The sequence below is a fragment of the Hemitrygon akajei genome, unplaced genomic scaffold (assembly GCF_048418815.1).
Source record: "Hemitrygon akajei unplaced genomic scaffold, sHemAka1.3 Scf000127, whole genome shotgun sequence".
NCBI classification, from domain to species: domain Eukaryota; kingdom Metazoa; phylum Chordata; class Chondrichthyes; order Myliobatiformes; family Dasyatidae; genus Hemitrygon; species Hemitrygon akajei.
The window spans coordinates 805,747-832,214 of NW_027332013.1; positions in this window are offsets into that span (position 1 = coordinate 805,747).

The window sequence follows — 26,468 nt, forward strand, 5'->3', positions numbered from 1 at the left end:
CTGACGAAAGGATGAGGTGTAGATTTCAACAGTGGCGGGAGGAAAGGGGAAGAAACACGGGGTGAATCCTGACACAGCGAGGAAGCTGATTGGTGAAAGAGATAGAAGGCAGTGGAAGAAAGAATGGTGGCGGGAGGCGATGGGCTGGCAAGGAAATGTGAGAGAGGAAAAGGGGGATTGGGACTACTGAAGAAGAGGGCGCGGGGCCATTACCGGAAGTCTGAGAACCCGATATTCACCCATCGGGCTGGAGTCTAGGTGTTGTTCCTACAATCTTATTCGACCTCACACGAAAGAAGAGGAGGCCATGGCTGGACAAATAGGAATGGTATCGGGAAGTCGAATGCAAACAGGTGGCCTCTGGGAGATGTCGCTTTTTCCGACGGACGGAAAGTAGATGCCAAGCGGTCTCCCAATATACATCGGATCTCACCGATACACAGGAGCATCGGACACAGTATATGACCCCAACAGACTCACAGGTGAAGTGTCACCTCACCTGGAAGGTGTTGTTTAGTCCCTATGAGGGAGGATGTGTAGCGCCGTGTGTAGCCCTTGTTCCGCTTGCAAGGATAAGTGCCTGGAGGGAAATCGGTGAGGAGGGACGAATGGACAAAGGAGTCGCATAGGGAGCGATACCTGCGGAAAGCAGAAAGTTATGGGTGTTGGGGAGGGGAAATAAAGGTGTTCTTGATGATGGGATCCCGTTGGTGGTGGCGCATATAACAGAAAATCATGTGCTAGACGCGGAAGCTGGTGGGGTGGTAGCCTCCTGTCCGATGGCATACACAGCAGTTTCTCAAACTTTTGGTAATTACCCCACACTCCAACTCCTTCACCCCCATCTCCAATCTCCATTACCTTCTTTCACCTTGTATCCTTGCCCGCTCCTCGCCTCCTTCTGGTGCTCCCTCCCCCCACCCCCCGAGATTTCATTCTTCCATGGTCCTCTGTCTCTTTCACCAATCAACTTCCGAGATCTTTACTTCATCCCTCCACCCTTCAGGTTTCACCGGTCGCCTTGTGTTTCACTCTCCCCTCCCCCACCTTTTAAATCTACTCCTCTGCTTTATTCTCCGGTCCTGTCGAAGGGTTTCGACCCGAAACTTCGTTTGTACACTTTTCCATAGAAACTTCCTGGCCTACTGAGTTCCACCAGCATGTTCTGTGTGTTGCTCCGATTTCCAGCATCTGCAGATTTTCATTGTTTGTGATTGACACTTTAAATGTATTTTTCTTTTGTTTTTTGTAACATGCATACCATGAAAGTTTAGAACGGAAATTGAAATATCACATCCTTTTGGTTTTACTTATTAATTGAAGAGTTAAATAAAATACGGCAGAACAAAGACAATATTAAACAGTTTATAAACCTTTATCCCATCTGCGTTTATTACAAATCCGTTGTCTATAAACGCTGTCCGGATTAATTTCTCATCCAGATGAAAGATACGTCCGAATCCTCATCAGCTCAGCCAGATGTTTCCAGCCCAGTCTGTTTCTGTATTTATATTTGATTGACTGAATCCACGTTTGTAGTCAGCACGAGAAGGTTGTAATGTTCCACCGATGTAAATAAGAATTGCGCTTAACGTAGGAGTATAAAGATTTAAAGTGTTCACGAGGGGCAATGTCTTTTTCCAGGGAATGGTGCATACCTGGAACTAGCTGCCCGATCACGGTACCTAAAGCAGGTGCATTCGGAACAGGAAACAGTGAACAGTACACCACAGGAATTAAACTGGTAATGAAATGCCCCACTAAACCAATTCCTTCTTCCTGCATAATGTCCATAACCGTCCGTTTCCTGCACATACATTTCAAAGAACATCTTGACTACCTGTATTGTAATTGCCTCGGCACCAGCACAGTTTGCGTCTTCCCGGCATTCCACCATTCTCCATGCCAAAGAAAATTCTTGCCCCGCACATCTACTTTGAAATTACCATGTCTCACTTTAAATGCATCTCCTCTAATATGAAACAGTTCAACGCTCTCAGAAACGCTACTGGCCTTTGCTCTATATGTACACCTCATAGGATTATAGTCTTCCCGCGGATCTCGTCTCAGCATCCAGCACTCCACAAAAAACAACACAAGTTTGTCCTACCTCTCCTGGTGACACACACTCTAATCCAAGCAGCATTCTGGTGAACTTCTGCTCCCTCTCCAAAGCAACAACATCCATCCTGTAATAGGCGACCAGACTGAATGCAATTACCCGGATACGGTCTCTGCAGTGTTATAATCGGCAGCAGCGTGACTTCCCGACTCTTGAATTCAACTCCTCAATTGATACCATCAAACATGTCCTACGGATCTTGTCACCATCCTATTGACCTATGCGGCCACATTCAGGGAGCTATAGGCTTGGACCCCAAGATCCCTCTGGTCATCCACACGGTTCAGAGGCTGGCCACTAACAGTACATTTGATCTGCAACAATGCAAGACTTCAAATCAGGCTGGGATAAGCTCCATTTGCAATTTCACCGCTGAGCTAAATACCTCTGTGCCCTTTGCCGAAACACCGCCACTCTACACACCATCTAAAAGCCTACTAACCCACCCACCTACGTTTCCATGTACGTCATTTATATATACTGTTACAGGTCACAGCTTGATCGCCACCTTCGCTTTCTCCACGTACGAGAAGGATTTGGATTCAAACTCGAACCCTCCGTCACATCAGTGCGGAATGGGACGGTTTCTCACTACTCCCCGTACAGATCCCTGTGAAACACCTCTAGTCGCGGACCTTCAGTCAAAATAAATCCCACTGAACACTGCCTACTATGCGAAGGCTATTTCTGAATTCAAATGGTCAGTTCACTGTGGATCCTCTGCGTCATAATCTTGGATGAGCCTCCTCTGCGTTGCTTTGTCAACAACCTTACTAACCTCCATGTGGGCAACATCAGCAACTCTGTCTTCATGAATCATCTTCATCACCTCCTCGCGAAACTCAACAAAGATAGTAAGATACTACCTGCCCCGAACAAAGTCGTTTATAACACTGGGAGGCAGAGGGGGTGATAGACTCAACATACAGAGATGTAATTACACCACTAGGTTCAGGACGCAGAGCAATGTGCGATAGGAAAATGTGCTGATATAGTCTAACAGCTGGTTAACGAGTTGCTGTAGAACTGAACGCAAAAGATGTTTACATCATTGGGTTCTCTTACACGGAACATGAGACATGTACAGGAGAGATGGTTTTCGCCTGAAATGGAAGGGGACTGATATCTTAGGAGAAAGAGGGGAAAACCTGTAGATGCTGGAAATAGACAACAACACATACAAAATGCTGAATGGACTCAGCAGACAAGACAGCATCAGTGGAGACGACTGAACAGTCGATATTTAAGCACAGGATCGTCCATCGGGACTAGAAACAGGGGTAAGAAGTTGGAGCAAGAAGCTGCCGGTGTATAGGAAGAAGTACAAGGTGACTGGTGATTGGTGAAACAGGATGAGGGGGAGGGGTGAAGTAAAGAGCTGGGAAGTTGCTTGGTGAAAGAGATAAAGGGCTGGACATGGGGGATTCCGACAGGAGAGGAGAGAAGAGCATAGAAGAAAGGGGATGGGGAGGAGCACCAGAGGGAGGAGTTGGGCAGGAAAGGCGCTGAGGTAAGAACGAGAAATGGGAATGGAGGGATGGTGAAGGGGCTGGAGGCAATTACCGGAAGTTGGAGAAATCGAAGTTCATGCCATCAGATTGGAGCTACCCAGACGGAATTGAAAGCGTTGCTCCTCCACCCTGAGTGTGGCCTCATTGTGACAGTAGAGGAAGCCACGGGCTGTCCTGTCAGAATGGACATGGAACTATAATTGAAACTGGGGGCTAGCGGGAGCTCCCGCTTTATTTTTTTGGCAAAAGAACTGTGAATCCTCAGCAAAATCATCTCCCAGACTACCACAGGTCTCACTGATATACAGGAGGCAACACCGGGAACGCCGAACACAGTAGATGACCCCAAGAGACTCACATGTAACATGTTGCCTTAACGGGAAGGACTGATTGGGGACCTGAGGGGTGGAGGTGTATGGGTAGGTATGGTACATGTTCCGCTTGCATGTGCAAGTATCAAGAGGTAGCCTAGTGGAGAAGGACGACTGGACAAGGAACTCGCATAGCGAGCGATCCCTAAGGGTAGCAGAATGTGGAGGGAGTGACGTCTTTGATGCTGAAATCCCCTTGAGGATGGCGGAAATCACAGAGAATTATGTACTGGATTCGTAGGCTAATGTGTGGCAGGTGAGGACTAGCGGAACCCTATCTCCGTTTGGGTGACGAGAGGATGGAGTGCGCGAACTGGAAGTGATGCGGGTGAGTGCAGCATTGATACTGGAGGAAGAAAAGCCCGTTCCTTTGAAGGAGGAGAAACTCTCATTAGTTCTGGAATGAAAGCCTCATCCAGAGAGTGGGGGTGGTATTTTCACAAGTGACGCTGTGGGGGAGGTGCGGTCCAGGGGGCTGTGATAATCACTGAGGTTATAAAAGGCACCGGCGGGAAGCTTTGCCCTGCTGCGTGGTGCGGTTTAAGCGGGAGTTTCAGGGGAATGCGAACCAGAGGGCCACAACAGTTACTGGAGAGGTTGTGGACACAGATGTCGGTAAAACCTTAGACTAACTCAGGAATGAAAAGATTGAGCGCGCACCTAGAGTCCTGAGCTGCGTACATCCCAATGCAAGACGTGTCGTAGGAAAGACAGACGAGCTCAGGCCGTCGATCAACACTTGGAATTGTGACATTGCAGCCATTAGTCAGACTTAGTTTCAGGAGGCCAGGACTGGCACCTCAATGTATTTAGTTGCTGTAGATGCGACAGAGCTGGCGGGGTTATAGGAGGAGAGGTGGTGTTACTAGTCATGGAAAATGTCACAGCTTCTTAGGTTTTTTTTCGTCAGAAAGTGCATATCTGTATTGTAATCCATTTGCTACTCTGTGGCCCTCGTCCCCAAATGGTCAGGGTCTCCCTGTAATCTATAATTGCCTTCATGAACTGCTATTTAACTTTCTAATCTTCTGGACCCTATGCCAATTTGAATGTCGTTCAGTTGGTAATGCAAAGATCCACTTTCCTCGTTCTACCTATGTTGTCGGTGCCCACATGCGCATCCCACTGCACGTTCCTCTACAGGGCAGATAAGGCGTCCAGAACCCAGGCATAGGCAGGCAACACAGTCAGTCTGTGACTCTGCTACAAGGTCTTCCACCATATCCAGTGTACATCAGTAAGCAGGGGCTACAGCATGCTCAGGTGTAACCTGCAGGCTAGTGGTGGGAGGGAGCGCCTTACGTCTATTCTATTAGGTTTACCTACACAGAAATAATTCCGGACATTGTTCCTGGAGTAGTGGAAAAAGAACCTAAAATATGAAAAGAGGTGCAGCTTGTGTTCAATGATGCAGATAATGAAACACACTGGGGAACATAAAAATATCGAGTCTCCATCACTTACAGCTTTACACAGCTGCTTCTTTTTCTGATCTCGCAAACTGCCAAGAACAGAATAAATAAATATAATTGTTAAAATATCCCGCATGGAAGTAAACATACGTATAACTTTGTTAAACACTCAACAATATTCTGAACAACACTGCAAATAAACGTTCAGGTTGATGTTGTTCCGAGCAGGCTGTGCACAACAAAGAGAATTATTGCGCATCACAAATCAGATTAATTACAGTCAGAAATAGATGTTGTTAACCCGTTGTAGTTCAGCACATGCAGAAATACGGGATTAGCCACATGTCGGTATAAAATGAAAATAGGCCATATTATTATTAAAGGTTTTGTAATAATTTTATTTGTTGCTCTGATAGGAGTAAACATTCCAACGAAGATTTCTCTGCAGAAGGGGAAGGATGTGAAACACAGACTTGATGAATCTGCCCAAAATCTCCACTAGTCACACTCAGACTCTTCTCTCTGACCTCCTGGAGAACCACTTCCTGGATTGGAACTGCAAGACAGCGGACACGAACAGACACATTGAGTGTGAAGCGGGAAAGTCAGAACAGTCGTCATTGCTTCTCTGGATCTCAGCTCACTGAACTGAGATGATGATATCACTGCAGGCCAAGCTGCCGAAGTCATTACTATTCCAAGCGCACCGTTGACCATGATGATAATGTAGCCTCTGGAGCCTTCACAGTGACCACAGTGGTATCGTTACTGTGTGTCCTGGTTATTCCCAAGACCGCCATGTTTGAAATTCTTCCTCTCTGAGATTTGAGAGTTATCCAATGAGAGTTCCCCGCAGTCAGCTGATCGTGAATATCTAGCTCAAAGGCACCTATAAATGGTGTACATCAGCGATTCTCAACGGGGTCCATTTGGCTCCCTTGGGGGCCCTGGCACATTTGAAGCGGGCCACCGACTGAGAATTGTGTGAAGGGGAGCCCCGAGGGTTCATGGGGGCCTTGGTAACTGAAACGATGAAATACCGAAACATCAACCTTCATTGGAGTCAATAGATTCCCTCCTATTTATAATATCTTTCGAACGGACTGTTTGAATTCGGCACAACTGGTACATTCATTGTTTCAGCTTCTCCCACACAGCCTCACTTCAGAGTCAGTCACAAATCAGACTGCACAGGGTCAACATATACAATCAAGGGTTTTCGCATCCGTTATCGCTGTCCTTCATTCTCCGAAGATCGGCGTGTCTTGCTAGGACTTCTTTTTTACCTCGTAACTTTAAAGTATATGTGTTTGTATATATTATACGTTAAGATAGGTTGTGAAAAGTGTTTAGTACTGCATATGACGTCACCGAAAAAGAAAATTCCTGGCTCCGGGTGGCAGCATTTTTTGTCAGTGACGTGTCTGTATTTCGCGCGCTCATTCCCGACTCAAAAACGTTTAGGCAGCCTTCCTAAACCACTTCCCAGTCAATGTCGTCAATTCAGCGAGGGGAAAAAACAAAATCATTTCTGTTTCATTCTTGGTAGTTTTTAGCAAATGTGTATGACATAGAAATTTTGAAATATTGTATTATTATGCATTTATACTATGTAATTTGATAAATCTCAGTTGAAATTGCAAATTTTCACGGTAATTTGGTTAATTTGGTTGTATAATTTAATCAGTCAGTTTCAAAAAGATTTTTGAATCAAGAATGATCTGCTGAATAAATTTACAACACAGTTGGAAAAAGCCCAATATTTTTAATTGCCTTTCCCTCAACATCTTTGGGTGAGAGCGGATTCTGGAAGTCTCTGGAAACCAACCAGAAAAGGCCCCTATAATTCACAGACGTTTCCTGTCAGCCATTCCGCTGTCCATGTCAGTATCTTTCCCGTAACGCCATTGGATTTCATTCACACGCTGCCTCCTGCCTGTCAGCCATTCCGCTGTCCGTGTCAGTATCTTTCCCGTAACGCCATTGGATTTCATTCACACGCTGCCTCCTGCCTGTTAGCCATTCCGCTGTCCGTGTCAGTATCTTTCCCGTAACGCCATTGGATTTCATTCACACGCTGCCTCCTGCCTGTCAGCCATTCCACTGACCGTGTCAGTATCTTTCCCGTAACGCCATTGGATTTCATTCACACGCTGCCTCCTGCCTGTCAGCCATTCCACTGACCGTGTCAGTATCTTTCCCATAACGCCATTGGATTTCATTCACACGCGGCCTCCTGCCTGTCAGCCATTCCGCTGACCACGTCAGTATCTTTCCCGTAACGCCATTGGATTTCATTCACTCGCTGCCTCCTGCCTGTCAGCCATTCCGCTGTCCGTGTCAGTATCTTTCCCGTAACGCCATTGGATTTCATTCACACGCTGCCTCCTGCCTGTCAGCCATTCCACTGACCGTGTCAGTATCTTTCCCGTAACGCCATTGGATTTCATTCACACGCGGCCTCCTGCCTGTCAGCCATTCCACTGACCACGTCAGTATCTTTCCCGTAACGCCATTGGATTTCATTCACACGCTGCCTCCTGCCTGTCAGCCATTCCGCTGTCCGTGTCAGTATCTTTCCCGTAACGCCATTGGATTTCATTCACACGCTGCCTCCTGCCTGTCAGCCATTCCGCTGTCCGTGTTAGTATCTGTCCCGTAACGCCATTGGATTTCATTCACACGCTGCCTCCTGCCTGTCAGCCATTCCGCTGTCCACGTCAGTATCTTTCCCGTAATGCCATTGGATTTCATTCACACGCTGCCTCCTGCCTGTTAGCCATTCCGCTGTCAGTGTCAGTATCTTTCCCGTAACGCCATTGGATTTCATTCACACGCTGCCTCCTGCCTGTTAGCCATTCCGCTGACCACGTCAGTATCTTTCCCGTAACGCCATTGGATTTCGTTCACACGCGGCCTCCTGCCTGTCAGCCATTCCGCTGTCCATGTCAGTATCTTTCCCGTGACGCCATTGGATTTCATTCACACGCTGCCTCCTGCCTGTCAGCCATTCCGCTGTCCATGTCAGTATCTTTCCCGTAACGCCATTGGATTTCATTCACACGCTGCCTCCTGCCTGTCAGCCATTCCGCTGTCCGTGTCAGTATCTTTCCCGTAACGCCATTGGATTTCATCTTGTTACGTAGTCTGATGTGCGGCACCTCATCAAATGACTTCTGAAAATCCAAGTCAGTGACAACCTCTGCCTCTCCTTTATCCACACAGCTTGTTACTTCCTCAAAGAATTCGAACAGGTTCATCAGGGAAGATTCCTTTGACAGAATTTATGCTCACTTTGACTTATTTTATCATCCGTCTCCAAGTACCTGCAAAGATCATCCTTAATAAGACTCCCCCACCCCCCATACCAGACAGTGATGCAGCCTGTTGGCATGCTGTCCATGGTCCATCTATAGAAGTTAGTTATTGATATACAAAATCTCTTCAAACACCTGATGAAGTATAGCTGCTGTATTGCCTTCTTTATAACTGCATCGATATGTTGGACCAGGTTAGATCCTCAGAGATCTTGACACCCACCTCTGATCCCTCTATGGGGATCGGTATGTGTCCCTTCATATTACCGCTCCGATGGTTACAAACAGTTTTTCATCGCACTGACGTTGAGTGCAAGGTTGTTACTGCGACACCGCTCCTCTAGTTAGCATATCTCACTCCTGTCCGCCCTCTCGTCGCCGCCTGAGATTCCACCAACAATGGATGCATCATCAGCAAGTGTATAGATGGCATTTGAGCTATGAGAAACCACACAGTTATCAGCATATAGAGAGTAGAGCAGTGGGCTAAGCACACACCCCTGAGGTGCGCCAGTGTTGATTGTCTGCGAGGAGGAGATGTTATAACCAATCGGCACAGGTTGTGGTCTTCCGGTTATAAAGTCAAGGATCCAATTGCAGACGTAGTGTCACGTACCCCGTGACCGGGTTAAAGAACCAGCAGAGATGGAAAACACTCCGTAGTCAGGTATTGCTATTAACTAATAGTTTTTATTAGTAACTAAGCAATACCGTACTATAAATGCAAATATATCAAACAGGTTAGCAACGATATATAGATATATATCTGTGGAAATAGGAACAAAACTAGGCGCTTTCAAACCGAGGGGTAAATGAGTACAGTCTTAAGATGTGATGAAGAGAGTTCAGTTCAGGTCGAGGTAGTTAGTTGAGTAACGTTGGAGAGAGAGAGAGGTGAGAGGTGAGCTGTTGCCGTCAATCTTCCCGTTGTCTTCCGAAGTCCTGTTGTAGTCACCGGCTATGACCATGATACGTACAGCCTTTCTTCAGTGGGGGAATTATCACCCAGACGAGGGTGAACACACAAATAATTCCCCGACGGTCGCACCTTTTCCACACTGTGAGCCACCGATCGATTTCCCCGAATCGATCCTTAAAAAAAAAACCCCACCTTCTTGTGGGTGCAAAAAAGCTCGTTCAGTGTCCGCACTGGGTGTGTCTCACGGTGTGTCTGTCTGTGTAACAGCGGACGTGGCTTTTACCTCTCCATGTTGGACACCCGCTGTCAATCAACCTGCTCTGCGCTCCACTTTCTGCAGGAACTTTAACGAGCAGGTAAGTGACCTCGGGGAAAAGGTGAACAAGCTGGCAGAGAAACTATCACATCAATCTTTCGAGCAGATTCTCTCTCTCTCTCTCTCTCTCTCTGTGTCTCTCTCTCTCTCTCTCTCTCTCTCTCTGTCTCTCTCTCTCTCTCTCTCTCTCTCTCTCTCTCTCTCTCTCTCTCTCTCTCTCTCTCTCTCTCTCTCTCTCTCTCTCTCTCTCTCTCTCTCTCTCTCTCTCTCATTGCGCTGGACGCCTCCCTCTCTCTCTCTTAATAGCAGCACAGATCTATTATGGGCCCCGTTTCAAACTAGGTTTCCCTGGCAGTAGGAACAGAGCCCGAATTCTGCAACAGCTCAATCAGGATTATGCTGAGCAATAGTCGATGAACAACATCCTGACATGGGTGTTTGTGTTGCTAAAGTCATCAGCCCTGTTCCGTCTCAATCTTCCCTCCGCTCTCCGCCGCATTCATCTCAACTTCCATGTGTCCCGCATAAAGCGTATCATGAGCCACCCCTGTGTCCTGTACCCAACACCTCCCTCACGGCTCATCGATGGGTCAGAGGTGTTCACGATGCGTCGACTTCTGGACGGTCGTCGCGGGGGGCGTGGCATCCAGTACCATCGGGAGTACCTGAGTAGAGGTGCTGGGTCCCCGTCCGTTACATCCTGGAGGCCTGCCTCATGAGGGACTTTCATCGCCAGCACTCAGCTCTACCTGCCGGGACGCCAGGAGGCGTCGTAGTGTGTGTGTGGCGGGGGCGGGGGTACTGTCAGTACCTCCAGTTGAACTCTGTCTTTTTGTGTGTTTCCCACAGCTGTCAGTCTGTGATTTTGCATTGCCATGTGCTCCTGTCCCCGCTCCTGCTCTACTCGGGCCCCTGTGTTACTGAGTACTCCGTCTCTCATCTGTTTCTCATTATTACCTGTATTGCTGCCACCTGTGTCTCATTGTGCTCCCCCTATCACCTGCCGCTCTGTTTATTGCTCAGTGTATTTCAGTCCGGTGCTTTCACCGGTTTGTGGCCGGATTGGGCCATGGAATTTTCCTGAGCGTCTCCAGCATTCGTATCTGTACCCTGTCCGTCTGAATATCGACTCTGCCTGTTTCCCGATTCTGGTGTTTGGATTTCTCTGGATGTTTTGATCTCTACCTGAATTTTGAAGCTGACTTTGTTTGTACCTCGGGATTTGTGACTCAGTATATATCACTGTGTGCACTGTACTGGGTCTGCGATTGGATCCCTGCTCCAGAGCCTTGACAGAAATAGCAAACATGAATTGCTCTGCTCGCTCACCAGGAACTCCAATGACCACAATGAACACGTACAATATTTTTCCCACACTCAAGTACATATCCAACATTGCAGACATTTTCTCTGTCCAGTGGTTTGTCCTCCTGTGCTACAGACGATCGCTTGGAATGAGATGTTGGGATTACACATGCCGGAGGTTTTTAATATCAGTTAGCGACTCCACGGAGACAGATTTCAACAGATTTTAAAGTAAAGATTTTTAATTTAATTACAAACCAATTACGTCAAGCAGGTGCAATCCTCGCTTTGACACATTCAGAATAAACTGATGAATTTATATTTAGACCATTTGTGGGAGTTACTTTGTCCCAACAATGGTGACTGAACCATCCGAGGAGTCTTAGCAGCTAAGGTTGCTTCACTGTACATATGCACCATTTGTCAGACACAGAATATGGAAGTAAATTATGCCATAGTAGCTTGTGAAACTGTATTGAATCACCGACACTTACTAATCACCTCAAGAGCATAAACTCTTGATGAAGGTTATGTTTAGGGGACTCTACCGAAGGGTTTTCCAAAATAATGTCTGCCTGTGATGATGAATAAACACTTTCCTATCCATGAAACCCTCAAAGACTTCAGCGTCTCAGTCATACTCAGAACATTTGGGGGCTCATCCAGGACCCGCCCCTAACCCTGACATATCGCCATCAAACTCAGCAGTCTAGTGTCGGGGAGGATGTTCTAATCATAGCACACTGTATGTGTCAAAGAGCCGAGAGCCGAAGAGGCGGTAAGAAAGTAAGTGTGTGTGCGTGTGTGTGTGCGCGCGTGTGTGTGTGTGTGTGTGTGTGTGTGTGTGTGTGTGTGTGTGTGTGTGTGTGTGTGTGTGTGTGTGTGTGTTTGTCTGTCCGTCTTAGTGTGTGTCAGTGTGTTTCGATGCGTGTTTCCCATTCTCAATTCCACCCAAATAGCCTCCCTGGACGAGCCCTCTGAAATCAGTTTGAAAGCTATCGAATATTGAATTCACATGGAACGGAACATAGTTGAGACCTGGGGAGGCAGGAGTGATTTTTAATTGATAAGACACCTGGGACGGTTCAATCACCTTTGTTGTATAACCTAACACCCACAAATGATCTAAATATTATTCATTAATTTAATCACAATCTGTCATCGCAAGGATTGCACCTGTCTGACGTAATTGGTTTGTAAATAATTTAAAAACCTTTATTCTTCAATCTGTTGAAATCTGTCCCTGTGGAATTGCTAAATGGTTTTAAAAACCCCAGGCATGTGCTGCTTTAACATTTCATTCCGAGAGATCGCCTGTCCCACAAAGAGACAAATCACTGGCCAGAGAAAATGTCTGCAGTGTACGATAGGTATATCAGTGTGGAGAAAATACTCTACATGTTCATTGTCGTCATTGGAGTTCCTGGTGAGTGAGCAGAGCAGATCATGTTCGGTATTTCTATGTGTTAATCGGTGTGAACCTGTTTAAGATAACGTTACAAGCTTACAACCTGATCATTACTGCGCAAATATCCATCAGAGGTATTGATCCAGTCAATTTCACATTCTGAATTTTCATATTAAATAACAAGGTGAACTAAGTCTATGTTTCTCCTCTAACTCACGGGATCGAAGAGAACGCTGCTCTTGCCTTGAATGACACCTTGTCCAGAGATGTCCCAGTGTTGGGGCCAGGGATCTCTCCGGGAAGTTGTGACTGGGAGATGTTTGCATTCTGAAGTACACTTTTCCTAGGTTATTGATCAGAGGGAATCCCTAGTCCTGTGCTTCACGTCTCCCTGTGGAGACTGTCACAGTCCGATCCCACTCTCTGTTTCTGTAATGCCCAGTGTCTGTTCTCTCTCTCTCTCCAGTGAATGTAGTGGCTATTGTGATCCTGTTCCAGGGAAAGTGCGGCCTCTCTGCCTGCACTACTCGGTACCTGGTGGCCATGGCAGCGGCCGATCTACTGACCATTGGAGAGGGGGCAGGAAAGATTTTCCAGGATGTTCCCGGGACTGGAGGGATTGAGTTATAAGAAGAGGCCGGAAAGCCTGGGACTGTTTTCCCTGGAACGAAGGAGGCTGAGGGGTGACCTTATAGAGCCTTTAAAAGCACATGGGATATAGAGAAGGTGGATGGTCACAGTTTCTTACCCCAGGGGTAGGGGAGTCTAAAACTCGAGGTTTGAGGCGAGAGGGGAGAAATTTAAAGGTCAACTTATTCCACCAGATGGTGGTGGGGATATGGTACGAGCTGCCAGAGATGGGTATAGTTACAGAATTTAAGTAGACAGGGACACGGATAGGAAAGGTTTTGAGGGATATAGGTCAGATACGGGCAAATGGGAGCTCAGGCGGGTATTTACAGGTTGGCCTGTGCAAGTCTTGGGAAATCCGTGTTTCTCAGGGAAGTTTTCCCTATTTATTTATTCGGGAATACAGCTTGGAAGAGGTCCTTCAGATACAGCCCGTCAGATAACCCACCTATTTAACCCTAACCACAGGACAATTTACAATGACTAATTAACCTACTCACCAATATGTCTTTCGACTCTGGGAGGACACTAGAGCACAGAAACAAAATCAAGCTTAATATCACTGGCATATGTTATAAAATTTGTTGCTTTGTGGCTGATATATATTACAAAGTTTCTTAAGTTTATAAAGTTTGTGAACCGTTTGTAGTTAACTGGTTCTCTGCATTAATTACTCCTAAAATGTGGTCTAATCTTCACAAGGATAGACAAACATAATCTGCCCAAACAAATAACACACAAACAATTGTACTTTTCGTGTCTTCATTGAACACATTGTTAAATCATTCACTGTCCAGGCTGGAAAAAGTATGTAAATCCCTGTATTGAATAACTGTTAGAACCTCCTTTAGCAGCAATAACCTCCACCAAACGTTTCCTGTAGCTGCTGATCAGACTTGCACAATGGCAAGGAGAAATTTTAGACCATTCCTCCATACAAAACTGTCAGGTCATCAATATTTCTTCCATGAACGGCCCTCTTCAGGTCATGTCACAGCATCTCAGTTGGGTTAAGGTCTGGACTCTGACTTGGCCATTCCAATACAGGAAATGTCCTCTTTTTAAGTCATTCTGTTCAACCTAAAATCGACTATTGTGATTGGGAAAAGAAAACAAAGTAGAGTTACTGAGAACGCGACACTGGGACATCATCCAACAAGCCCATACTCCAAGCGTGATAAGAGCCCAGATATCCAAAACTGAAAACACTCTTCCTGCGTGTTCCCAACCGTCCTCTAACACACTTTCAACAGCATGATAATGTCTCTGCCCCCTGAAATTAATCGGGTATGTTAATATCAAGTTCAGCCGCCGCAATTGTGAGGGTGATTATCCCATTTCACCCAGTAAAACCGAAACATGGGACGACTTTACTGCATAACAACACAATCTTAAAGTCTATGCTTGCATCACATCCAAGCATTTTAAAGTTGAAGATGATGCTGATGCATAAGCCACACAGTCAGAATCTAGAACAGATCTAATTAAACAATTCTAAATGATTAACAAAGATTTTCGTGTGACAGCCAAGAATATCCACATGGACAGCTGAGAATATTTAATGCTGCTTTTTATTGATCAGTTATTATACCGATGTTGCGCTTCCATGTCAGCTTATTGTCCACCCATATGCCTGAAAATCTTTGTACTGGCACGTCTTCAAGAGTTTGACCATATAAGTTCAAATTATCTGCAGATCAATTAATCTTATTTGTAAAACACATAACTTATGTTTAGCGACCGAAAGCTTACATCGTCATCTATTTCCTTTTTTCAAACATATTAATAGATAATTGCAACTCCATACACTAAAATTCAAATTTCTGCCTCTAATCTAGAAAGCTCCTTCATCTGTACATAGTAATTTACCGACGCTATCTCGGGAAATATCATTAATCACATTATTAAATAATAAAGGGTTACAAATATTGTCTTGTGCGGTCCCAGTCGCTATCTCATACACACCAGGATATATCTTTCCCACCCTTACTTGCAGGAACCTTCCAATGACAAACAAAGCAGAAAAAAATGCTGCAATCTCCCCTCTCCTAATTTCCAAAAGTCCTTCCTTCCATAAATATTACATGCCTTTTCAATGTCAAAAGTTCTGTCATTGCAACAACTTATTTTAACTGTGCTTTCCTAATATCGTATTCCAAACATAAAACTGAATCCAACATCATTCTCCCCTTCCACAATATACTCTGATAAAATGATAAATTGCCTCCCTCTTCAAAAATATAATTCAACCGTTTCAGTACTAAACGTCCATAAGTTTACATAAATGAGAGGTTAACCATATTGGTCCATAACTGGAAGGATCAGACGAGGAGCTCCGAGTTTAGAATAGGCAATACAAGTCATTTTCCACAAGTTGTAAAAATGAACCACTTTAATACCCCACCTGTTGAATGATATATTTCTACTATATATGCCACATACGTTTTACTCACATTCACAACTCTATACGCTGCCCTTTTCCTTATAAAACTGGGAACACCAGTTACACCAAGATATCTTTCTGCAGCTGTCACAATAATTTTAATTTCCCCAGTAGGACGAGGTGTTTGATCAGTACAATTCACTGTTGCATGCGGCGACTGAGGAAAACCCAAGTGCGGGACACCGGCACGCCGACTGAGCTGGGGATGCTGGCTTAGACGTGAACGAAGAACAGCAAACCGGAGGAATCTTGACAAGGAGACGGGATTTACAGGGACTGTCTTGAAACTAGAGCGGAACATAGAACTAACGGTTCTAATTGGACAAGGGACCGAAGTATCAAACGAGAATAAACCAACAAACTGGCAGCCTGTGATAGTGACGCCATCGTACTTATTTCACACTCTCTGATGAAAACCAGGTGTACTGTAATAAAGTAAACTAGAGCAATTGGAAATCTAAAGACTGAAATCAGGGCATAAATCAGGGATAAAGGAGCGGTAAAGGTGAATAACCAAACGGAAACATGACAGTACCCCTCCCTCAACGGGAGGCTCCAGGCGACCTCCCAGGCTCGTTTGCATGGTCCCAATTGGGATCCGAGATGACAGAAGGGTCCAGGATAAAGGAGAGGGGAATCCAGGAACGTTCTTCCGGGCCGTACCCCTCCCAGTCGACCAGGTACTGGAGACCCCTGCCCCGACGGCGAAAATCCAATAACCGCCGGAAGGTGTAGGCCGGATGGTCGTCGATGATCGGGGGGGGGGGGTAGAGGGGGTTCGGTCGGAGGGCACAAGGGGCTGACAGAAACCGGTTTTAACTGGGAGACGTGAACTGTAGGATGGATCTGCATTGACGTAGGTAGCTTGAGCCGGATTGCCGTGGGATTGATAATGCTCTCAAACTCGAAGGGTCCCGGGAAGCGGGGGGCGAGCTTCTTGGGCTCGTTCTTGAGAGGAATGTCTCTAGCCGAGAGCCACACCATCTGCCCAGGTCGATACTCAGGAGCAGGGGTACGATGGCGGTCGGCAATTTTTCGGTTACGGTTGGCTGAGCGAAGCAGGGCCGTGCGTGTGTCTTCCCAGATCTTTCGGCACCTTGTATATGGGCCTGGACCGAGGCTTTTCCCCGGGCGCAGACGGAACATGCAGAGACACAGGAACGGGTGTCGGCGTCCATGGAGGGTCATCAGAAATGTCTCTTCAGGAGGGTCAGAGTCCGATCGATCCCGGGATGGCAGGCGAATCGAGGTGTGCCCCCACCGGAGAACCTGCGATAGAGCAGAATCGAGTACAAAGAGGCGATTGGGAGATCCGATGCCTGGGTCAGGTTGAGTCTGTTGGGCCTCCGTGACTCTGGACTCGATCTCCCAGGCGAGGGCAGCCACTACACAGGATGGTGGAAGGATGGACTCGGGGTTGGGAAGGTCCTTCTCGGAAACGTATTGACGGGAGAGACCATCGGGCTTCCCGTTCTTGGACCCCGGACGATAGGTGAGGGTAAACCCGAACCGGCCAAAAAATAATGCCCCACGGGCCTGGCGAGAATTCAGGCGTTTGGCGGTCTGGAGTTAATCAACGTTCTTGTGGCTTGTCCCGACGATGAACGGATGTTCCGCCCCCTCCAACCAGTGCCTCCATTCTTCCAACGCCAGTCTGACCTTCACTCTCTGATTTCCAGGATCAGCTAAAATCTTTCTTAGACTCTCTCACAAAAAAGAAATCAGACTTCCAGGAAAAGGAACAGCGTCAGAAAGAGAAGATTTTGGAATGAGACAGTCCAGATGAAGAATCTCAACCCGGAAAGTCGAATGTACATTTCTCTCCACAGATGCTGCCTGACGCACCCAGCACTGAGCCTTGCGGTACCCCACTAGTCACTGCTCAGTTCCTTTGTCATCATGTTTCTTACTCGAGATTCCAGCATCTGCAGTCTCTTGTGCCTCTCTGTTCAGAACTTGTCCTTTTCAGTCCGGCCTCAGACTGAACCAGGCTCTTCTCTCCGGCTTCATTTATGTTCTGCTTCTTCTTTAGCCCATCACGCCTAATGGGACACAAGCTGCCAACGGCAGCTCGCCAGATTCCTCTGCTCCGGGCTTTCCCTTTCTCCACACGAATCAACCGTCTTCCAGGGAAGGTCCTTCCGATCCCAGGGATGAGGCCTTTGGAGATTTAGTTGACGTTTCTGTCGCACTGGGTTTTTACGGGATGGGGTTGCTAGAACCATGCCCAATACTCCTCCTTTCGCAGCAGGGCCGAGTTTTCATTTCTGTTAGGAACTACTGAATGTGTTTCTGATCCCACCCTGATATGCAAATAGTACAATTCTTTCCCACTGAATATGGGCAGCGACATAATATTCATTCCCCGAGTCTGCAGCGCGCGTAGTGGACAATCGCGGTACTGCAGGGGATCAGCAGCTCCCCGAAAGTGAAAGCATTCTGAATCAGGAAGTGCAGCGAGTTAACATGGCTTCGAAAAGAAAGGCCGAGAGTTGGACCGAGGAGGTAATTTGTCCCGTCTGCCTGGATTTCTTCACCGATCCGGTTATACTGGAGTGCGGACACAACTTCTGTCGCTCTTGTATCACACAGTATTGGGAAAGGGAGGAGAGAAACTCCTGCCCGGAATGTAGAGAGGAGTTTGCTGATCGCACCCTCAGGGCGAATCGGGCCTTAGCAAATCTGGCTGAAAAAGCTCGAAATCCAAACCTGAATCCGAAAGGGAAGGAAAGTAAACTTCACTGCGAGGAACATGAGGAAGAACTGAAGCTGTTTTGTGAAACGGACAAGACACTGATCTGTCTGATCTGTGCAGTTGCGCAGGAACACAGAGAGCACCGTTTCAAGCCGATTAAAGAAGCTGTTAAAATCTACAAGGTAAAAGTAATCCGAATTTGATACTCTCCCCATCGTCTATTGCCCAAGACACGAGCCTCCATAAACAACACATCATCCCCCACCATTCGCCGTCTCCAATGGGATTCTACCACGAAGCACATCTTTCCCTTCAAAAACCCAGTCCCACCCTCCTCCACTACAACTCTCCGCTCTCTTGGGATTTCTCTACGTAATTCCGTTGCCCACTCGCTTCTCCCCACTGATTTCTCTCCTGACACCGATACCTGCAAACGGGGCAAGTGCGACACCTGACTCCTACCAACCCCTGCCTCACCACTATTCATGGCCCCAAACAGCCCCCAAATCCCCCCTTTTCCTCCATGGTCGATTGTCCTCTCGCTCAGATTCCTTCTTCTCCAGCCCTTTACCTCTTCCACCTGTTTACTCTCAGCTTCTCACTTCATCACCCACCCCCACGTTCCCCCTCACGTTGTCTCACCCGTCACCTGTCAGCTGGTTCTCATCCCCAGCCTTTTTATTCTGGCTTCTGCCCCATTCCTTCCCAGTCCTAATGAAGGTTCTCATCCCGAAACACCGACTGTTTATTTCCTCTGAATAGATGCTGCCTGACTCACTGAGTTCCTCCGGTATTTTGTGTGATAATCGGGTTTGATCACCTGTTTCTTTTGATGCATCTTTGTTTCTATTTCCTTCACTCTCTGACTTCCAGGATCAGCTAAAATCTTTCTTAGACTCTCTCACAAAAAAGAAATCAGACTTCCAGGAAAAGGAACAGCGTCAGAAAGAGAAGATTTCCGGAGTTCGGGTGAGGCTTCCTGAGCGGAATTTCTGATATTACTGTCGAGTTTTGCTCCCTTTTATGCAGAATAGCCGAGTATCGCAGCTCCAGTGACCTGGGTTCGATCCTGACCTCTGGTGCTGTCTGTGTGGAGTTTGCATGTTCTCCCTGTGACCAGACACATCCCAAGGACATGCTGGATGAATAGTTAATTACAATTGGCCCTGTGAAGGTGGGGAAGGGTGTATGTGAATCAGCTGGGAGTTAATGAATCAATGTGGGAGAATAGGTTTCAGGAAAACGTGAGGGAATGGGGTTGACGGGAATGTCTCACAGGTAGTATGGACCCCAGTAGACCGAACAGTCACCTTCATATCAAAAGGAAATACAACACAGCAATGCAGTAAACTAATCTTCACCTTTTATTCGACAGGAACAGTCACACAGCATTCAGTCCCACATCAAAGCGCAGTTTGCTGAACTGCGCCAGATTATCACTGAGAAAGAGCAGAGTTTACTCAGGGATCTCAGGAAAGAAGAGGCGAGGATTCTAAATTCAATGGAGAAAACTCTTGTTAAGATTCAAGAGAATATAAGGTTTATTCAGGAGGAAATCACTAAGTTAAAGGAACAGATGGATCAGAAAGACGGTGCGATATTTCTCAAGGTGAGGGAATATATTTCAATTTATTTCTGTCAAATTGAACTAAATGAACAGTGGTATATTTGCAATAAACACAGCACAGCGGCCAATTCTACCAAATCAATTGCCGCTGCTGGTGTCCTCACACAGAGTGTTCTCCTTGCATGACGAACCTCCAATCACTCCGCTAATGACATTCTAAAATGTCGGAGACAGATATTCGATCCTTTATCAGCAAAATGCAATATTTAAGTGATGAAATTTTCTGCATAATTTATCGTAAATTCTTCTGCAACGTATCAGTCAAAGATATAGCATCTGCCAGTCCCTGGCTTAAAACAGCCCAGAACAAAGTACAAATATGTAACTTATTCCCTTCACTTTCACCAGGTCCCCACTCACGTGACTGGTTATCGTAGTAAACACGTAACACAGAATACAATGCAGACAGAAAACAGACGTGTTGCTCCTACACACAGCATTTACAAATGGCAGTAAACAGTTTCTCACCAGACAATTGATGCATCTATTCAGGGTTGTTGTTTCCCCAAAACTGGACTTCCACAACTTCTGTACATCCCAGGACAGAATGCAATCTTTTCTGAAATGATTTACTCTGATCATAACACAGAGCTGCTGACTGTTTCCTTAATTACTACATTAAATATCCTCTAAAACTTCCATTAACACCCAGTTCCAGTCACAGGCTGTGAGTGTGTCTGGTGCGGTGGGTGTGAGGATCTTTCTGTCAATCAGTGAGAACAAAGAATGTGACCCACACATCAGACATAACCTCCATAACTGGTTTCCATCAGATTACGGAAACTTTCACTGTCTCTACATTTTCGGATAAGTTTTACATGGGATTGTGTCCCATTCTCCGTCACGAGCTGGCCATTCGGTCCATCTTCTATCAATTTCCCCTCTGTACAATCCTCCTGCCACCTACTCACCGCACCCAGCAACAGTGCCCTGAACTCCCTGGTCCCTCACGTGTTTATCCAGCCTCCCCATTACATTCAATCTCTGCTGTTCCATTTCACCCACTCCTGTGGCAGCGAGTTCCACATCCTCTTCACTAAATTTATTGTGGGATTTATTAAAAACCATCTGGCATTTTATCTTGGACTGAAGGTCTCCCCATCAATAGAAACATAGAAACAAAGAAAACCTACAGCACAATACAGTCTCTTTGGCCCACAATGCTGTGCCGAACATTACTTACTTTAGAAGTTACCTCGAGTTACCCATAGCTCTCTATTTTTCGAAGCTCCATGTACCTATGTAGGAGTCTTTTGAAACACCCTATCGCATCCACCTCCACCTTCGTTGCCGACAGCTCATTCCACCCATTCCAAAACACTTACCCCGGCATCTCCTCCTTTTAAGCACCTGTGTCCTCTCGTGTTCGCCATAATCGAGGTACGTTTTCCACCTTCGTGCAATCAAATCCATCACTAATCTTACATTGTTCCATTTTATCATTCTGACGCCTTATCCAGATGGTAATGCATAGCCTGTCCTGTCTTTCCTGTAAGTTTCATCCTCTCAGTATTGGTCTAATTTTGAGAAATATTCCCTGTAATTTTCCCCGTGGTTCTGTATTGCTGGTGTGTGTTTGTGACTGTGGGAGTAGGAATTTTACACACGTTGTGATGATTTGGATGAAATTCAGGATTTGTGTTTTTATTTATTTCAGGAGGAAGCTCATCGAAAGAGGAGGTAGGACATGCTCTTTACTGAAACCCTGTATGGATTTGTAAAATACTTCAAAATTCCAGTTTATCACCAGCAGTTTAATATTTACAGAATCAGTGACGATGTCCAGGAATTGTCGGTGAAAGATGAGGCCCTACCAGTTGAAAAATTCGATCACCTCTATTTGTTGAACTCAGTGTTGAGAGAAACACTTGATGCTATTAACCGAGGTAAAACTTACAAAGTTTCATTTTCTCCTTGTTTATGAGACACAATTAAGATAATTTGAGGCAAAGATTGGCTGTAATAATAGGCTGGTAGGGAACTTAAGTTTATTCCAATCATCAGGTGAGCAGACAGGAGAATCTGTGGACGTGAATGGGACAACCGAATGGTATGTTGCCTCCCAGGTGCCAGGGTGGGACGACTCGGATCGTGTCCGCAGCATTTCCGAGAGGAAGAGAAAACAGCCAGATATCTTGGTTCATATTGGTTCCAATTACATTGGTTCCATTACTTTGTGCCCTGTGAGTCCAGTGTCTGATTGACGCAGGTCTTCCCCCTTCTGGATCGGCAACTCTCACTGTTGTTAGAGGGAGAAGAGGGGAGCAGTAGTGACAGGGGACTCAATCGTTCGGGGAACAGACAGGAGAATCTATGGACATGAATGGGACACCTGAATAGTATGTTGCCTCCCAGGTGCCAGGGTCAGGGACTTCTCAGATCGTATCTGTAGCATTTTAGAGAGGGAGGTAAAACAGCCAGATATCTTGTTGTATTTTGCGACCAATTACATAAGAAGTAAAAGCAAAGAGGTCCTGAAAATAGAATTTGAAGAGCTTGGTAGAAAGCTCAGAAGCAGTACCTCCGGGATTGTAATTTCTGGATTGCTGCCTGTGCCACGTGCTGGTGAGGGTAGAAACAGGGTAATTTGGCAGATTAAAGCTGGCTGAGAAGCTGATGCCAGTGACAGGGCTTCAGGTTCTTGGATCAATGAGATCTCTTCCGGAGGAGGAATGACCTGCTGGAAAGGGATGGGTTGCACCTGGACCTGAGGGAGACAATATTCTCAGAGGGGCTTGATGGAGCTGTTGGGGAGGGTTTAAACTAATTTAGAGGGGATTGGGAACTGGAATGAAGGGTTAGGACTGATGATAAAAATGCCAAGATAGTGTACAGTCAGACTGTCAGATAGGGTGGACAGATGCGAGGACAAAATTGCAGTCAGCAGGGTGAGTATCAGTGCATTAGAGATGCAGAATTAAAAAGGGTAGCAGATACAGTACAGAAAGTGTTATATCTCAATGCATGGAGTATGAGAAATAAGGTGGATGATCTTGTTGCACTATTACCGATTGTCAGGTATGATGTTGTGGCCATCACGGAAACGTGGCTGAAGGATGGTTGTAGTTGGGAGCTGAATGTTCAAGGTGACACAATGTATCGGAGGAAGGAAGGAAGGCCGATGGGGTGGCGTGGCTCTGCTGGTAAATCAGCAGCAAGATGTGATATAGGATTGGAAGATATTGAATCCTTGTGGGTTGAGGTCAAGAACTGCAAAAGTAAAAATGACACTGACAGCAGTCATATACAGGCCTCCCAACAGTCAGTGGGTTGAGGCCCAAAGATTACAACTGGAAATAGAAAAGGCTGATGAAAAGGACAATGTTTTGATAATCATGGGAGATTTCAACATGCAGGTCAATTGGTAAAATCAGGTTGGTAAAGGATCTCAAGGGAGTGAGTTTGTTGAATGCAATGTGATTGCTTTCTAGAGCAGTTTGTCATTGAGCCTACTCGCGGAACAGCTCTACTGGATTGGGTGTTATATATTGAACCAGAGGTGAGTAGTTAAAAGAAACCTTAGGAGGCAGTGCTCACAACATGACTGAGTTCAACTTGAAATTTGGAAAGGTGACAGTAAAGTCTGACATTGTAGTATTTCAGAGAAGTAAAAGAAATTACAGTGATCTGAGAGAGGAGTTGGCCAAAGCAAATTGGAAGGAGATGCTGGCAGGGATGAGAGCAGAGCAGAAATGGTGTCAGTTTCTGGGAAAATGAGAAAGGTGAAGGATAGATGTATTCCAAAAATAAATAAATACTCAAATGGCAAAATAGTAAAACCGTTGCTGACAAGGGAAGACAAGTTATTGTAAAGGCAAAAGAGAGGGCATACAACTAAACAAAAATCAGTAGGAAGACAAAGGATTGGGAAGCTTTTAAATATCTACAGAAAGGAACTAAAAGAATGATTGGGAGGGGAAAAATAAACAAGAAATTGATTTGAATTGAATTGACTTTATTACTTACATCCTTCATATACATGAGGATTAAAAATCTTTACGTTAGGTCTCCATCTAAATGTGCAATGTGCAATTTATAGTAGTTTATGATGAATTATATGTATAACATGCTGGTCAATATAACATAGAAATACAGTTGTGTCCACATGAGTTAATCAGTCTGATGGCCTGGTTTAAGAAGCTGTCTCGGAGCCTGTTGCTCCTGGATTTTATGCTGCGGTACCGTATCCCGGATGGTAGCAACTGGTACAGTTTGTGGTTGGGGTGACTCTGGTCTCCAAAGATCCTTCAGGCCATTTTTACACACCTGTCTTTGTAAAACAAGTTAGCAAACAATATCAAATTGTTTTTCAAGTGTTGTAGAAAAATAAAACAGAGATGAGAGTGGATATGGGACAGCTGGAAAATGAGGCCGGATATATAATTACACAGGATAAAGAGATGGCAGATAGACCAAATATTTTGCATCAGTCTTCACCTTGGAAGACACTAGCACTGTGCCCGGTGTTGTAGGGTTCGAGGGAAGAGAAGTGAGTGCAGTTACTGTTACAAGGGAGAAGGTGCTCGAAAAGCTGAAAGCCCTAAAGGTACATAAGTCACCCGGACCAGATGAACTGCACCCTAGTGTTCTGAAAGAGGTAGCTGTAGACATTTTGGAGGCATTTGAAATGATCTTTCAAAAATCACTGGACCCTGGCATGGTGCCAGAGGACTGGAAAATGGCAAATGTCACTTAACTCTTTAAGTAAGGAGGAAGGCAGCAGAAAGGAAATTATTGACCAGTTAGCCTCACCTCTGTGGTTGGGAAGAAGCTGGAGTCAGTTGTTAAGTATGAGGTTATGGAATACTTGGTGACAGTGGACAAGATAGGACAAGTCAGCATGGCTTCGTTAATGGAATATCCTGCCTGACAAACCTGTTGGGATTCTTTGAGGAGATTACAAGCAGGATCGATAAAGGGGATGTAGTGGATGTTGTATATTTGGAATCTCGGAAGGCCTTTGACAAGGTGCCACATATGAAGGTGGTAACCAGGTTAAGAGGCCAGGGTATTACAGAGAAGTTACAGGCATGGTTAGAACATTGGCTGATTGGTAGGAAACAGCGAATGAGAGTAAAGGGATCCTTTTCTGGTTGGTTGACAGTGACTCGTGTTTCACAGGGGTCAGTGTTAGGACACCTTCATTTTATGCTGTATATCAAGATTTAGCTGATGGGACAGACCATTCGGCCCATCGAGTCTGCTCCACCATTCAGTCATGGGCTGATCTAATTCTTCCGGTGATCCCCACTCCCCTGCTTTCACCCTATACCCTTTGATGCCCTGGCTAATGAAGAACCTATCTCTCTCTGCCTTAAATTAGACAGCCTCCACAGCCACTTGTGGCAACAAATTCCACAGATTTTCCACACACTGACTAAAGTAGTTTCTCCGCATCTCAGTTCTAAAAGGAAGTCCTTCAATCCTGAATTCATACCCTCTTGTCCTAGGGTAGATGGCTTTGTTTCCATGTTTGCAGCTGATACAAAGATTGGTGGAGGGGCCGGTAGTGTTGAGGAAACAGTTAGGCTGCAGCAGGACTTGAATGGGGAGAATGGGAAAGAAAGTTGTAAATGATATACGATGTTGGAAAATGCATGGCCATGCACTTTGGTCGTAGAAATAATGTGCAGATTTTTTTTTCAAATGGGGAGAAAACCCAAAAGGCTGAGATGAAAATGGACTTAGCAGTCATTCTGCAGAACACCCTAAAGGTTAACTTGCAGGTAGAGTCAGTGGTGAGGAAGGCAAATCCAATGTTAGCATTCAATTCAAGGGGTTTAGATAGCATCCAATTCAAAAGCAGGGATGTGATGCTGAGGCTTGATAAGGCACTGGTGAAGCCTCACCTTGAGTATTGTGAACAATTTTGGGCTCCTCATCTAAGAAAAGATGTGCTGTCATTGCAGAAGGTTCATTTCATAAGGATGATTCCAGGAATGAAAGGGTTATTATACGAGGAACGTTTGATAGTTCTGTGTCTGTACTCGCTGGAATTTAGAAAGATGAGGCGGGATCTCATTGAAACCTTTCGAATGTTGAAAGTCCTAGACAGAGTAGATGTGGAAAGGATGTTTCCCATGGCGGTGGAGTTTAGGACAAGAGGGCACAGCCTCAAGATGGAGTGGCATCTATTTAAAACAAATATGAACAAATATGAGCCAACGGCTGGTGAATTTGTGGAAATTGTTGTGTGTATTTAAGGCAGAGCTTGATAGGTACTAGATTGGACACAGCATCAAAGGTTACGGGGAGAAGGCCAGGTAGTGGGGCTGAGGAGGAAAAAAAGGATCAGCCATGATTGAATGGCTGAGCAGACTCGATGGGCAAATGGCCTAATTCTGCTCCTATGTCTTATGGTGATCAGACCACTACACTGAAGCATTGTGAGA